Raw genomic sequence first — 11,669 nt, forward strand, 5'->3', positions numbered from 1 at the left:
ATATATATATTTAATTTACAAGAAAATGACTTAGATTAAAAAAATTCAAAAAAAAAAATAGCCCGGAACAATTTAGGCCCGTGGACCCGGCCCGTTTAGCCCAGGACCATGTGGTCTTAGGCCCACAGTGGGCCGGTTCCACCCATTATGCCCGTTAAGCCCGGGACCGTTTGGCCCGAGACCGCCAAAGCACAGCCCGTCAAAGCCCGGGACTGTAAGGACCGGCCTGTTTGGCCCATTTAGGCCTGGGCCCGGCCCAGAAAGCAGCCTTAGGATATACCAACCATGGAAATTCTCACTTGTCATCAAGGTGTTTGGAAGGAAAATCCCCCACCATCTCCAACGGACCATACTCCAGCAGCTTTGGAACCCGACTGAACAACTTATCCTAATTGACATACGATGAAATTTCTTCATAGTGAAATTTGCTAAGGAGGAAAATATGACTAGTGCGCTACACGGGGGTCGTTATGGGCCATTTCCTCTCTGTTTGAAATTGGTAGCCAACTTTCATTCCGGCAAATACAAAGATACAATCCACAACCATACGGATTAGGCTACCGCAATTACCCACTGAATTCTATGATAAAGAAATCCTGAAAAACATGCGCATAAAGATTGGCAAGGTGCTGAAGATAGACACATGTACCTCTACTACATTACAAGGCAGATATGCACGGATCTGTATTCAAGTACTAACCGAGGTACCACTGTAAACAATGGTAATAATAGGGGACCATAAGCAGCCAATTGTGTATGAGGGTGACGATATCCTTTGCAAAGGGCGTGAGCGAATTGACATATCTCAAGAAAATACCTCTTAGATATAGTTACCGGCACACTGAAGCAAGTGGAATGCTCAAACAATTCCCAAAATCTATCTGGAGAGGAAATCTGGAAAACAACGAAATTTCCAAGGAGGAAGAAGCATCGAGGGAAAATAATAGAGAACCAGAAGCAGAAGCAGTTAATAGCAAAGAATGCCCCAATAGTGATTAAAACGTACAACCTAGATTCCGTTAAGTTTTCAATTCTCGGGGAACAAAGTGCTTTGGTATATGAGGGTAAGGTTTGGATAGACCCACATGAATAGGGCTCGCGCACTGATATAGGGCCTCGTACAAATAACCCAAAGAGCGGAAGAGTGCAAAGCTCAATTAAGGCATCAGATCAAACCAGGTCTGACCCAATACCTAATGGCTCACAGGGGGAAAAGGATCCTCTCAAGGTTAGTCACACACTCCTCCCCCCCCCCCTCCTCTTGCTCACTTCTAACACACGCTATAACTCCATTGATATGAACTCTGGTAGCAAAAAATACTTAAACCCAAAATGTTGCACCAAATTCGGGTTCTTTTAAGATACCCGGTGAAATACCAAATATGGTACTTAACACAAATAAGAAAAGTAAAAATAGGGGGTGACCCACTAAACACACGCCAAAATCATCCCAACTCGAGGCAATGAACAATCTAAACCGCCCTCTCTAGGGGCACCTGTGCAATCAATCTACTACCCACATAATCCCCTCTCATTTCCTCGCATGTGACAAGACAGACGACGTCACCTCCGATAGATCAAATGATGAGAAATTCTCTGGCACAAAAACCTAATGAGAATGAGGATGGCGTAGGGAACCACATTATTGTTTCTAATGCCGAACTCCCTCCTAAAAACTCCCCAAACAACAGCGGCAATGGCCAATAACCACCCATAATAACATCTCACTACACAACCATATGAGGAGGAAGCACCACCCCTCATCATCACATCTGCACCACTGACTCTAGACCATTTCCCAACCTCTTAGCTAGAGATGGCACTGTAGGGGACATTATTTCCCATCAGCTTCATGATCGGAACTCTGCCGATTACTGTATCCCCACTATCTAGCTAAGATAGGGACTGCATGTTTGGACCATGCGATGATGAACTTTGGCCACCAGCTCTGGTTGGAAACCCTAATGCAGGCTCAGGTTGCCTTAAGCCAACAAATGATGACATCGAATCAGCTCAGTCAGTTGATGGACCAGATCAACCACACTCTCCCCCTTCTTTCCACTTGTGTCACTAGGGATGCAGATCCTTACCACACCATTTACCCCATTCACACCATTATGGCTAGTGGGATCCACACTAGACAACCTCAATGACAGGGTCAAAAAATGTCCACGATTACCTAAAAACATCCAACTCGAAACTAGAAACAATGATCACAAAACTAGGAGTCCCCAAAATAAAGGCAATACTCATTCAACAGGAGAAAGTGGTAGATTTCAAAGGGCTAAGGACAAAATGCTTATCGCACTTTGTCCAAGAAACACAGTGATGTGCATGGTAAGCCTAAGGTTTTTCTCTAAACAAGGTTCAGGAGACTCAACAACAAAGCTAAACTCCACCATGGACATGAACCCCACCCCACCATTCCAGCATGAGAGCCATCCTCTGAAGGAGAATCTAGATAGCCCTTCCACGAAAGGGAAAGGGAAATGCTTGAAAAGGAAGTCCCCTCCATAGTCCAAGATGCTAATGAATTTCATAAACTGGAATGCTGGGGGGGCTAACAGTGGGGAATTTAGAGGCATTGTGCTGAGTGTGTGAAGCTGCATAAGCCAGCTATGCTAGTTCTACTAGAGACTAGAATGACTGAGCATAAGCACCTGATCTAGGAGCTAGGCTTCTTAGGCCAAATCTAGAATCCTGCTGTGGATCTCTTAGGGGGCATTGTCATAATGTGGAAGGATGGCATCCTGAATATTGATGATCTATCCACCACACCGCAGGGCATCAATATCATGGACAAGGTAACTCCATCCTCCACCCTTGGCTATTTACTGCTATCTATGTCAGTAACACTTATGCTACTAGAAGAATGCTCTGGGAACAACTTAGTTTAATCCCAAAGAACTAAAGGGTAGTTGGTTAGAAGGAGGGGATTTTAATGAAGTCTTCAAAGCTGGAGATAAGTAAGGTGGTAATTGCATCTCTGCCCCTAATGCTAACCTCTTTTGGTAGTGCATTAACCACTGCAAATTAATTGATTTGGGGTTCAAAGGGAATAAATGTACTTGGACTAACATGAGATATAGGAATATGAGCCAGCTTATACTTGTAAGATTAGATAGCTATTTTGCTAATGGGGATTGGATCCAAGAATACCCAGCTAATACTGTAACTCACCTAGCTAGAACCCACTCTGACCACTGTCCTATGATGATCAGGCTGTGGCATAAGTTTGCACCAAATCTAGTTAAACCTTTTAGGTTTGAACCAATATGGTGTAGCCACCCTTCTTTTTCCTTTATAGTGCAGCACAATCATGAAGGGATCAGTCTTGCAACTTCCCACTTTCAATCCCAAGTTTCCACCTAGAATTGGGAAGTCTTTGGCAATATTTTTCACAAGAAGAAAACATCATTGCTAGGTTAGGAGGTATTCAGAAATCTAGGGCTTACCCCTATAGCTCCTTCCTGCAACACCTGGAAGGTAAGCTGTTGGAAGACTACTCTTCCATTCTTAGAAGTGAGGAAGAATTCTGGAAAACCAAATCGGGGATCAACTGGCTAATGGAGAGGGATGCTAATACTAGGTTTTTTCGCACTTATACCCTAAATAGAAGAAGGAGAAACAAGATCCTTGCACTTTAGTATAATGTGGCAACTAGATCCATGATCAAAAAGGTATTTACGATGCCATCTCTAGCTTCTACTGTAAGCTCTACTCTACTGAGCACTCTTCATCTACTTATGGATTGCAGAACACCCCATACACATCCCACACACTATCCCTGGTAGACCAAACTAATTTGAATGCACCCTTTAGACATAGTGAAGTTAAGAATGCAACGTTCTCCTTTAAACCCCTTAAAGCTCCTAGGACTGATGGATTGCAACTCGTGTTCTATGAAAAGTACTGGATGTCTTAGGGGACAAAGTCAATGACTACTACAAAGGGGTATTCAAAAATTATGAGATGCACCTAGCTTTGAACACCACATACCTATGCCTGATCTCTATGTGCGCAAATTCCACCATCCTCAAGAATTTTAGGCCCATAAGGCAGTGCAACACATTGTATTGGTCCAAGTCAAGCCAGTTTCCTTTCCAATAGAAGGGCTAGTGACAATGCCATTATAGTCCAAGAATACATTAGCCACTTTAAGAAAATGAAAGGGAAAAATGCCAGCATGATTCTGAAAATTGACCTAGAGAAGGTCTTTGATAGACTTGAATGGTCATTTATCAGGGATACACTAATCAGCTTTAGGTTCCTAGAGAACATTATCAAGCTCATCCTCTCTTGCATATCGTCTAGCTCTATCTCAATCCTTTTGAATGGAGGTCATACAGATTTCTTTATCCCTACTAGGGGTATCAGATAGGGTGACCCCATGTCACCTTATATCTTTATCATGTGCATGAAAAGTCTCTTCAGGAGCATTGAGGCTCAAGTCCACTCCAATAACTGGTTCCCTATCAAAATCAACAGTTTTGGCCCCAAGATCTCCTACCTTTTCTTTGCTGATGACCTAAAACTGTTTGCAAGAGCCAACACCAAAAACTACAACACCCTTATGGGCAACCTGAATAAGTTTAGTTGTAAATCTGGTAAAAAAGTTAACTCATTCAAGTCCAAAGTCATATTCTCACCCAATTGCCACCAGGATAAGGTGGAGTCTATGGCCACCTATTAGGCAATTAAGGCCAACAAATCCTTTGGAAAGTACCTAGGCTTCCCTATTTTCTACAATAGACCAACCAATGGAGACTTCCAGTTCATCATAGATAACATGCAGACTAAGCTGACTGGTTGGAAAATACAATTCCTCAACATGGCTGGGAGAACTACATTGGACAAGTCCTATTTAGGTAGCATCCCCAGTCATGTCATGCAATACATTAAGCTGCCAGCTCAGGTGTGCACCTAGATTGATAGGGTCTAGATAAACTTTATCTAGGGAACCACAACCATTAAGAGGAAAATGCATCTTGTGGGGTGGAAGACTGCTACAAGGACTAAGGATAAGGGAAGAATTCGGCTAGTCACTCGGGGCTAGCCTGGAAAATGTATAACAATTCTAGTGCTATGTGGGCTAGAGTCTTCTTCCACAAGCATTGCACATCTAGAAATTCAAGTAGGCACACACTGACTTGACAGAGTGTTAGGAATGGGTAGATGTATGTAGTAAAGCATCTAGGTGGATAGTACACTTAGAGTCAATTTCTACAAGGAAGTTGTATCCCTAATATGAAACGCAGGAAAATTGTATGTGGCCCTCTAAAACAAGGAGAGGACAAGTTGAAGGTCTCCTCTTTGCACTATAATACAAAAAGGGAGTTAAAAGAGAAATTAGTTAATTTCAGTTTTTGGCGGGAAAGTTAATTAGTCGTTAATTGCACTATTTTCTTCTTTTCGTTTAAATTCTGATGTGTCAGCATAGAGGGAAAATGAAATTCGCGTGACCCTAGTGTAGCTACAAGTATAAAGCTCAATTGTATCTTTGTAAAAGCTATGTTGAATGATAATACACAATTGCCTTCTTCTCTTTTCTTTTGATTCTCTCTTTATGTTCTATTCTCCTTAATCTCTCTTTTCTTCTCAAATTATGTCTGTGATACCAATTTTGGTATCAATTGGTATCAGAGCATTGATTGGGACTGACTCACCATGCCTAGAAACAAAGCCACTATAGCTACTGATGATGAAGCTAACTAGGTTCCAGAGATCACAGAGTTGTTGCAGGATCTAGCTGTTCAGCAGTCGGAGCTTCTTAAAAGGCAAGAGGCGCTGGGACAAAGGGATACTAGCTACCTTCAGATCATGGGTAAGCCGAGGAGTTCTGTTGAGGGCCTTCAAGTGCAAAATCAAAATTGACGCTTGCCAGTAGTGAGTGCTAGAAATAAGGCCATTCAACATTCAGGGCTTAGATATCAAGATATCATGGGACCTAGTCCCTCTCACTCTTCTACTTATTGCAATAATAGGATTGAATTTCCTGGATTCAATGGAGATGATCTTACTGCTTGGATGTATAAGGTGGAATAATATTTTTCTTATGAGGATTTTCCTTCGACTTTGAGAGTCAAGGACACAACTATGTATTTCAATGGTGATGCCATTGCTTGGCATCTATCATACATGAGAAGTAGGGGTAACTTTCCTCCTCCTAGCTGGGATGAATACTTGGTGGCTTTAACTGAGAATTTTGGGGAAATATTTGTTGATCATATGATTGAATTAAAGCAGCTACGGCAGGAAGGCACTGTTAAGGAGTGCTTTCAATCAAGTGATGACTCAAGTGACCACTACTCCTGGACAAGCAGTGAGCTATTTTTTGTAAGGATTGAAACCTGAAATATCCTATTCAATTATGCTCGAAAACCCTCAGACACTCTCCCAAGTCTATCGATTGGCAAGTCTACATGAGGAAACCGTAGCAACTGAGGTAAAGAACCAGAAACACTCCCTACCTTCCCTACTCAGATGCACTCTAAAAAGCCACCCGATCCTAAACTTGTACAATCTGCACCTACTTCCTTCACCAAAAAAATCTCACATACCTTCAGCCATTCACCTGGCAAAGAAACAGGAGAACCATCTCTCTAACTAAAATGCATGAGAGAAGAGCTAAGGGCCTTTGTTATTGCTGTAATGAAAAATTCACACTAGGTCATAAGTGTACATCGGCTAAACAATTGTTTGTGTTGGAATGAGAGAACTATGAGGAGATGGAGGAGGAACAAGTTAGTGGAGGCCTGATCGGTTCCAAGCCTGTACCACTATTCAGTGGCAGGATGGTCGATGCATTTTTACCCAACAAAGGTCGGGATCGATTTTCACAGGGAATTAATTGATTTGGAGTTAGGTATCTAACTAATCTAGATGTGCGTGTTGTTCCAAATTTCACCTCCAAACATGGTTATGATTGTTTATACTTCTAATTCTATATTATAATATGCTAGAATAAGCTAAGCACACTATTTTTGGTGGGTGTTTTCAAATGTTAAAAAGGCACTAGGGTAGTGACTTTTGCCTAGGTGGGTATCTAACGGGTGTCGAGAATTCAGGGCAAGCTTGTTATGAATGGGGTCGTGATATAACCATCACACATAAGTGCTCACTCTATACCTCTCGGTAGTTTGAGTGACTTTACCCAATTTGGCTTTCTCAAGTCCAAATGGGTATTCATGCATAATAATTGATATTGGCTCAAGTTGGGTATTACTATCTCTAGGTTTAACCCTTTAATTGGGGCTATCAATCTCTTGAATTCACCCCAATTCCTTGTTAGCCTAATTTTCCTAGACTTAGTCCCTGTTTCTCAAGAAGAGTCTAAGTCATCAAGGCATGAATCACTGTTTGCAACCACCAATTCTACGATTAAAGCATGAATCAGGCTAAATATCACTAACCCATAAACAATTAAGCCCTAAAATTCAAGATCCATTAAATACCTACACTAGGGTTGGGTCACAATCCTAGCTACGGGGTCTAGCTACTCATGATAACAGTAAAAATCAAAGATGAAGATGAAATATAAGCCATAAGATTCAAATACAAGATGAAAATCTAAAGATTGAAGATAAATCTACTCTAAAATTACTCAAAAAGGAAAAAACCAGCCGTTCACGTATTCTCTCTCACAAAACTTAACCTAAAATGTCAAAAGGTCTATTTATACTAAACTGAACTTTTCGGATAAAAATGCCCTGCGGAGAATTTGCGGACGCGTAATTTTGACCGCGTCCGCGCTTGATCTTTTGCGGCTGCGGAATAATGAGTGCAGTCCGCATTTCTTCATAACTGGGCTTGGGTAGAGCTTGACTTCGCGGATCGCGCATTTTCAACCGCGTCTGCGTGAGAAACAGCCGCGGCCGCGTAATTTGGGCACGGACCGCGTTCTTCGCTTAAGCTAGAAATGTAGAGTCTCTGATCTTGGATATGAGCTCTCAGCGAAAATCCATCCGCGGTCGCACCATAGATTTCGCGGCCGCGCTTTTCCATCACGGTCAGCGTTGTTTCTTGAGCTCAAAAATAGCCTATCTGATTCCCACTTTCACGGACCGCGTAATAGTGGTCGCGTCAGCGGTAGTCCTTACGCGGCCGCGCTTTTCTGTCGCTGTCAATGCTCCAGTCCCAGCCTCAGATTTGTGCAAGTTTGACTCCTTCATGAGTTGATTATGGCTTTTTTGCCTCATTTTGACCAAACCCTGCAAGCAAGCACATTAAGTCAGTTTTCGGGAATATCTTTACGCATTTTCAACCCATAACTTAAGCAAAAGAGAGCAAATAATCGGCTAAAATCCTTAGTTATCAACTCCCCCAAACTTAAGCTTTTCCTTGTCCTCAAGCAAACAAAGTAATTCCCACCTCCACAAGGAAAAGAAAAAAATTTCAGCTGTCCTAAGGTGACTTGATCAAGCATCAATTGGGACTAACAATTACCCTCAACACAAATGCATTATCAACAACACACAACTTTTTTAGTACCATAGTTCTAGTATGACACAAGAGCATCAAGAGTTGACTTAACTCACCAAGAAAGCTCGCTCTACTACGTAGGTCATTGTGGGACCCAAACTCCTCCTCCTCTACTCTCCATGAGCTAATCTCACTTTATATAATATGACACTCAAGACAGAGATTGTGAAGAAGTACACTCATCTCTCACAAAGGAGTGTCACAAGTCCGGATTTAAATACCATAAGCTTGCCCCTTATGTGAATCACCACTAATCTAAGCTCACTCAACTCGAAATCCTATAGGACTTTTGCGGGAATGTAATGAAGGCCTTTGGATCAAGGTAGGATATATCGGTCTATGAAGGTTTCATCTTTCCTTAAGCACTTCATTTTTTTATTTCGGCTCACACTTTCTTGACTCTTTGAGTCATTTTTCTTCTTCCTTAGGGGAATTAGAGAGACACACTGTCACTCTTTCTTGTTCATGACAATCATTTTTCTCCTTTTCTAATCATTCCAAGCTTTCATCATTGCTTTCATTGAATCCCTTCATTTTTCTATCAGGTTCACTTTCATTTTGACTTTTTGGCTTTTCTTTTGCCTTCCCTTTTTCTTCATTTTGTACCTTTTATCACTTTCACATTCCTCGTCTCTCCCCCAAATTTATGCTTTTGCCAATTGTGAATGCTAAGGAAAGATCGGGTGCCAAGAGAGGGTCATTATAGAACGGATACTTCAGCTCAACGGGGTTGACTAGGGATATCATATTTGGTGGGCTATGGATGCTTTTGAGTTTCAAGTTGGATCAAGGAGAGCCTATAATCATTTCTCAAGTCGAGCTACACTTAGAATTTTGCCTAGACAAACATTCAGGGCAAATTCTAGACTTATTGGCACGGGACTTGGATTTGCAAATTAATACCTCACCTCACAAGCTGTTGGATTGCTAAAGAGAACAGAGTCGAGGGCCCACAACAACCCTAGCTAAGATTGAGCAATACAAATGGCTCCAAGAAGCCACTCGATGATTGTTTAGTCAACACAAGATTCTAAAGGTCACAACTAGAACTATTATTTGCCAATCAACTTGTTTCCAACCATAAGGTCAAAGGTAAATGTGTTAGGCCCAAGTAAAGCTTTCCTGAGACACATTTATTCATTACTACTATTTACACAAAAACATAAAGAAAACGGACTCAAACCCTTAAGAAGGTTGTCACGCCATCCATCATCGGGAAGAGCCACCTAGTTCACACAACGTCCACCTTTGGAAAGAACCGTGGCATTAAGAAAACCAAAGGCTTATTGATCAAGAAGCTAAGAACTCAAAAAGAAGCTACTAAAGGAAATAAAAAGCTAAACTATTAAGGAAAAAGAACACAAGAAGTTATAAAGTAAACTACAGAAAGTAAAATTAATATGTACAATAATGGAAAGAAACGAATATACACAAAATGGGAATGAATATATACATAGAATGGTAAAGTTATATACATACCAAAAGTGATAAATAACGAAAGTGAAAAATAACGATAAGTAAAAATAAAGAAAAATAGTATCATAATTATTACATGCCAGTCATCAAATCAAAATAGGACCACCCCCTCAAATAAAAGCTAGCATTACCCTCAATGCTAAAAGAAAAAATAAGATCAGGGAAGGGATAGAGAGCAAAGAAAATTCCCTATGTGGTCTCTGTCTGCATGGGGTCAGCTCCCTCTGGATCCTCCAACTGTATCTCCAAGTCCTCGGATTGGGGCACCACAAATCCTCTCACAGGCTCTCTGTCAGCCTCCTGCTCTGGTGCCTGTACTGCCTGTGCTGCTGGAACAGTCGACTCCATGAGTAAGTCAAGTGGAAGATCTCCGGCAGAAGTGAGCTTGGCAGCATCATCCTTCAAGCTCTCCATTGCCTCCTTTGTGGCCTGAGTCTTTTTCAGCTTCTTGACCTGCTTACCCAGCTCCTTGATCACCTTCCCATGAGTATCCAAAGTCTCCAGGATTTTCTGTTGGTTTTCCAGGAGCTTCTTCTGATTGTCCAGAAGCTCCTTCAATGAGTCATACACTGATGGAGGTGACTGTTGTTGTGCTGGAGCTGCCTGTGCTACAACTGCGCTGGATAAGACAATAGCTTTGATGTAGCTACCTGCATCCAGTTGTGATACTGGATAAAGTCTGATTAACCCGCAGTGCAGTCTGAGGGTAAGCTGAGGAGGAAGGCACAGAAAATGGGGCAGAGACAAAAGGCCCGGATGATGGAGGTGGCATAGCAGCAGAAGAACCTTCAGTTGTGGAAGGCTCGGACCCAATGGCAACTACCCTTGGCTCTTCAGACTGGCCAGTGGAGATAGTGTCTTTGCCTTTGGACTTGGGGTTGTCTGCTCCCTAAAGGTTGTATCAAGAGAAGGGCCTTTTCGGCTTCACTTTTGTCAAAATCCTTTTCTTCTACCTCTTGGTCCTCTAAATACATGGCGAGGAAGTTGGGCTAGGGGTATGATCTTTCATCCTTCCTGATAGCCGTGGTGATGATTCTTGACATGAGATTTCCCACATTTATCGGGTACCCTGCCATAATAGAAGCCACAACAATTTTCCGAGAGACTAGGATATCACTGTCATGCTGGGATGGGTCTAGGCGGCTGCAGACAAAGGTACACCCCCCTTTCGCTTCAAAGCTCAGAGTGTTTCTAGCTATTTGGACCCCAGGTGTAAGCCAAGCCGGTGTTGTCCTGGGGATGGCTATCACCTCCGCAAGCCATGGGTGGGCTGCCTCATCTAAAGCCACTTTCTCCAATTATATGGGTTCATCCACATAATCAAACCCGACATATGTGTTCAGTGTCTTGCCATCAAATCTAATCTTCCGGTTCCGTACCTTGGTCACATAGGTGTCCTTTTTGATGTGGGAAACATTGGCGTAGAATTCTTTGACTAAGTGCTCATTGGCCTCCGACATCTTGCTAGTGAAGAATTTCCACCCCACTCTTTCATCAAATTGTTTCTTCACATTGGGATTGTGGGGTAGAAGATTTCTTTCTATGAATTGCCTCTCGAGGGTGAGCGACCTTTGTGGCCACCATTCCCGGAATTTGTGGTAGGCTTTTTCACTGACAAATCTAAGCTGCCACACCTCCGGTTTTCTTGACCTTTCCAAACCTCCCACCCGGGTATCACTTCCTCTCCCGTCATCCGGGACCTCATCATCATC

Source organism: Nicotiana attenuata, unplaced genomic scaffold (genome assembly GCF_001879085.1).
Source record: "Nicotiana attenuata strain UT unplaced genomic scaffold, NIATTr2, whole genome shotgun sequence".
In the NCBI taxonomy this organism is placed as follows: domain Eukaryota; kingdom Viridiplantae; phylum Streptophyta; class Magnoliopsida; order Solanales; family Solanaceae; genus Nicotiana; species Nicotiana attenuata.